We start from the raw sequence: 6,000 nt of genomic DNA on the forward strand, positions 1-6,000 counted from the left end.
GTATATACGTACCACACCTTTATCCATTCTTCTGTTAATGGACATTTAGGTTTCTTCCATATCTTGGCTATTGTAAATAGTTGCTGCAGTGAACATTGGGGTGCATATGCCTTTTTGAATTACAGTTTTCTCCTGATATATGCCCAAGAGAGAGATTGTTGGATCATATGCCAGCTCTATTTTTAATTTTTTAAGAAACCTCCACACTATTCTCCATAGTGGGTATATCAGTTTACATTCCCACCAACAGTGCAAGAGGGTTCTCTTTTCTCCATATCCTCTCCAGCATTTATTGTTTATAGATTTTTTGATGATGTCCATTCTGATTGGCATCTTGTACACACATTGTAGGTTGAAAAATGTTGAAGAAGAGGTAGATTTGAGACAAAATCAGGAAACTAGCATGGTTGAGCATGAGAAAGCTGGATGAAGAAGTAAAGGTTATGTTTTGTCTAGAAATAGGAGGAGCTCTGGTCTACACCGCACTTCCTCCTTTGTATACAGCAGGTGCTATATTTATGTCTGACCCAGGCATTTTCATTCTTCCTTTGTGAATGAAACAGTGTGCCATGAGATGGAAAAGTCTTAAACGTATAACAGACAGAAACTGAGTTTCAGAGAGGGTGTGGATGAGGTTTTTATTACTTACCTTAGATCCAGTGGTATTTGGCCTGCTGTCACCTGTTCAGCTATTACCACACTCTCTTTATTACCAGCTATGGACTTGAACTTTTGAAGCTGAAGTTGCATTTGAATGTTTAAAGTTGAAATTTAAAGGGTGAGAGTAAATTGACATTCATTTAATGTTAATTAAATGACTTAAGCTGGACACTTTATTAAACCCGCTATTTCACCTGATTTCAGTAAAGAGGACAAAGAGAAATCAGGAGACTGTGGTAGGGCATGGATACATGGGCACAATTAGAGTGTTCTTCCTGAAGATGAAGAACTAAGAATATCATGAAGATGAAGAACTAATTAATTCTCCTTAATGAGTTAAGGAGAATTTTGGAATGCTTAATACGCTCATATGTTATAACTCAGATTCAAATCAAGTAGCAATGGACTGTACTTTCTAAATTCCATCTTGAGAGGCAAAATTATGCCTGTTTTCAGAGTTTGGGAGCTCAGTAGTTTTCAAATCTATAAAGTTTTTAAAATATTTTTTATATATTCATATTTATTTCCAGGCACTCTGCCTGCTTTTGTTCTGGTCCTTCCATTTTTTCCCCCTTTTCACTCCTTTACTGCTCAAGTCCAACACAAACGGTTCACTTTCAACACACGGTTCTGTTCATTATTTAAGATGGAAATAAGGCTAGAAAGGCATTTTCTCATGCTATTTCTAGGACACCTCAAATTCAGCTTTGCCTTTAGGCCAATTCCTATGGAAAACCCAACCAAAAGCTTCTGGAAAACCTAACCAGTGTCTTCAGCAAAAGAAGTTTAAGATTCTGTGGCCCATTTACCATTTTCTCCTGTGAATAAAAAAATTGGTTGGACTGTGTTGCCAGTACAGGACTATCATAGCAGTAAATTTTATGGAATAACTTAACCGTAATTACAAAGAGAAACCCACATAGCAATAAAGCAATTTTAAAGAGTATTTCTCATTTAGACCAGATTTTCTATTCTCGGAAAATGGTCATCTTAAACCCAAGAAGGGTCAGCGTGCAAGAGGCAAACAGCAGAGTGCTGATGTGTTCCTTAAAAAACACCTCTCCTCCCACGAGGGCTTGCATTTAGGCTGTCCAAAGGCTTCCTCCAGTTTTATGAGAACAGAAGTCTCTCCAGGGTAATGAGGGTGTAGCATGTGTTTTCACATGAAGGATCTTCCTGGACTATAAAAGTGTGATTGTTCTTTATATGTCTTGCAAAGGCTTGTAGTTTGGACAAAGACACTGAAAGAAAGCACAGGGCTCACCATGAAAGCTGGACCTTTAGTCTCCAAATGGATTAACTTGTACTCCACTTGGTCTGATGGGGCACTGAGTGTGTTAGCTTCTTTTTCTTTCATCGTTGGTTTGTCCAAAGCTCAGCGACTTCACTTTCACATTTCACTTTCATGCACTGGAGAAGGAAATGGCAACCCACTCCTGTGTTCTTGCCTGGAGAATCCCAGGGACGGGGGAGCCTGGTGGGCTGCCGTCTCTGGGGTCGCACAGAGTCGGACATGACTGAAATGACTTAGCAGCAGCAGTAGCATGACCAATTGCTTTAAAAAAATATCGTCTTTTCTATGCCCTGAATTATTTTTCCTCTTTCCTTTTCTGATAACCCTTTATTAAACACCTCCTTTATATATAGTTCACATTATTAGTTTTTTTTTTATCATCATGATGAAACTTAAATTTCCTTGTCTCCATTAACTTTAACATGAATCCAGATTTTCTTCCTGATGTAATGGCTGTTTGTTGTTTTAACTTAACACTTCATCATATGTTTAAAGTTTATACATTCATTTTTAAAATGTCTGGATTGCATTAAGTTCTATCACAGAACGACGGTAGAGGCATAAAGTGAAGTCACTCGGTATGTCCAACTCTCTGTGACCGGATGGGCTGTAGCCTATCAAGCTCTTCCATTCATGGGATTTTCCAGGCAAGAGTACTGGAGTGGTTTGCCATTTCCTTCTCCAGAGGATCTTCCTGACCCAGGCATCCAACCTGGGTTTCCCACATTGCAGGCAGATGCTTTACCATCTGAGCCATCAGGGAAGCCCCATGGTAAAGGCATAGAGGTGAGTATTTGAGTCCAGCAACGTGAAAAATAAAACTAGACAATAGGCTTCCCCATATACCCTTCTTTTGCTTTATAGTTATTTCCTGGGCTTGTGCAAGACTACAGCAAAGTCCACCTTTAGTGCTCTGGAGCTGGGATCTGTGTTTGTTGTTTCTGACTCCAACCTTCCCCTGGCATTGAGACCTGCGAGGTGGAGAAGGGGAGAGTGCTGTGTAGCCTGATGGTTAAGGGGATGAGCTGTAGTGCTGGACAAAGTATGGATTCAAATCCATGTTCTTTTGCTCCTTAGCTATGTGGCTCTTTGATTCTTATTGACCCACAGTCTTATTTTTAAAAATAAGATTAGACAATTTCCTACTCAAAGTATTCTGTTGAATGTGAAATGAGGAAATATGGGTAAAACACCAGCAATAATGGCTGGCCTAGAGCAAGCACTCAGTATAGAATAGCTCACTGCCACCTGGTTCAGTGGCAGTGTTGTTTTAATGTATATTATTGACATCTGTTGTGGTCAGAATCACTCTAGCCCTGCCCAACTTCTCCCTTTCTCAGCTGATTTCTTCAGGCTTCTGATGTATTTCTTCCATAACTCAGTATGACAGGGAACGAATTTGATGATGGCTGAGGACAAAGGCAGGTTCTCAGTCCTTCCAGAACATATGGGTCTTCTGCAGAATTGGTCCCCACTTAGTTTTAAAGGGACGTTAAAGGGAAAGCTGGGCTTTGACAAACAAGTATGAGAATTTTAAAAGATGAATTAGTTATGTGCCTGCTTTTTGTTGTTTAGTTGCTAAGTTATGTTGGACTCTTTTGCGGCCCTATGGACGGTAGCCCACCAGGCCCCTCTGCCCACGGGATTTCCCAGGCAAGAATACTGGAGTGGGTTGCCATTTCCTCCTCCAGGGGCTCTTCCCAACCCAGGGATAATCGAACCCACCATGTCTCCTGCATTGGCAGGGGGATTCTTTATAACTGAGCCGCCAGGGAAGCCCATGGTGCCTGCATACTGGAATGAAAACGACACTGTTTACCCTCACACTTAGGATTCATCTGTATAGAAATTGTCGGGAAGTCCTCCCAGCTGGTTAACCCAGCTATTCTTTGAGCAGAGGACAATAATTTGTCCAATTGAGGGGAAACAATTTGCAGGTCACGAGAAAATTTCAGCGCACAATTATATTAAAGAAACTTTGCCATTATCTCGAGCCAATGTCCCATTAATTTCTGGACAATGAGTGAGGGGTGATAAAGGGCAGATTCGTGACTGGAAAAGTAGAGAGACGGTCTTTCCTGGTTCTCCTCTAACCTCGCTAGGTCTTGGGGCCCCAACTCTCTCACAGTCCTGGTTTGGCCCTTGTACCTCAAACACTGCGGTTTCCAGGACTCTTTGCTCACACAAGTGCTGTTCTTACTGCACACACTAGGGTGACCTCATCTCTGTTTGGGATCTTTTTGTTTACTAATTTAATTTTAAAATTTATTTTTGTTTATTTTTAAACAATTTTAAAGGTTACTTTTCATTTATAGTTATTACAAAACATTGGCTATATTCCCGGTGTTGTACAATACATCCTTGAAGCAATCTTATACTCAATAGTTTGTACCTCCCACTCCTTAACCCCTGTATTTCTCCCCCTCCACTGGAACCACTAGTTTGTTCTCTGCATCTGAGTCTGCTTTTTTTTGTTATATTTGCTAGTTCATTGTATTTTTGAGATTTTGCATGTAAGTGACATTATACAGTATTTGTCTTTCTCTGTCTGACTTATTTCACTTAGCCTAATGCCCTCCAAGTCCACCCACATTGCCTCAAATGGCAAAATTTCATTCTCTTATGACTGAGTAATATTCAATATATAATATAGAATATTCTATTATATATAAGTGTATTCATTATATAAATGTTTAATATTCCATTATAGATAAATATACACAATATTCCATTACAGACAATATATACATAATATTCCATTATTGTTCAGTCACTAAGTTGTGTCTGACTCTTTGCTACCCCATGGACTGCAGCACTGCAGGCTATATACATACATATATGCATATACATATATATATATGTGTGTGTGTGTGCGTGCACACGCTGTGCTCAGTTGCTTCAGTCATGTCTAACTTTTTGTGACCCTATGGACAGTAGCCCACCAGGCTCCTCTGTCCATGGGATTCTCCAGGCAAGAATACTGGGGGATGGGGGAGTTGCCATGCCCTTCTCCAGGGGATCTTCCTGACCCAGGGATCGAACCCGGGTCACTTATGTCTCCTGCATTGACTGGTGGGTTCTTTACCACTAGCTCCACCTGTATATATATATATATAAATCTCAAATTTTCTTTATCCGTTCATTTGTTGATGAATATGTAGGTTGCTTCCATACTTTGGACATTGTAAATTGTTACTATGAGCATTGGGGAGCATGTTTCTTTTCTAATTAGTGTTCTTGATTTTTTCTGGATATATACTCAGGTTGGAATCACTGGATCATACAATTCCCACTGTCTGTTTATATTTTCTTGTGAGTTTCATAGGCTGCTCACTTTTGGTCCATGTCAAAGTAAAACCTTCATGGGACTAACTCAGCTAACTCCTCCCCCTACTGCTGATAGATTCTCAGTATGATTTCTGCCCACCTATTACCTGGCTGACAAACAGGAGTTATCTGTGGCGCCTTCCTTCCCTCAGTATCTACATTCACTGAAATCTGACATTTTTACTTTGTATTTACTTCTTAAATATGTCTCTTCTAACCTGTATCCCCCTTCATTGCATTATATTATTATTACTGTTATTATTATTATTTATGTGTGTGCAGTTTTTGCAGTACATATATAACCAGATCTATCCTTCATGTAACAACCAGAGTGGTGAGTCTGAAATGTAAATCTGGTCATTTTGCTCTCAGTCATGGCATAAAGTCGAAACCCGTAAGGTGGTACGAAAAGCCTTTCATGGTCTGGCACAGGGTGGACCTGCACTCTCCATACTTGATGCTCCAGCCAAAAAAGAAGTGAATGAATCTCTGTTGACTTTGTCTGTGACTGAATGGAAGCATTGTTGATATTCTGTTAGAAGCATCACAGTTTAATGATCAGCAGGGCCAGTTTTCACTTTTGCACTAATCATCACCATCATGAGTTAGTCCATAAATCCTGTTACATAGGGGAAATTGAATAACTAGCGTATTGGTATTTAATTTCAAGGATTTATGATTTAAAGTAATTTCCACTAAAATAGAGTTACAGATAAACT

Source organism: Oryx dammah, unplaced genomic scaffold (assembly GCF_014754425.2).
Source record: "Oryx dammah isolate SB20612 unplaced genomic scaffold, SCBI_Odam_1.1 HiC_scaffold_4, whole genome shotgun sequence".
Lineage (NCBI taxonomy): Eukaryota > Metazoa > Chordata > Mammalia > Artiodactyla > Bovidae > Oryx > Oryx dammah.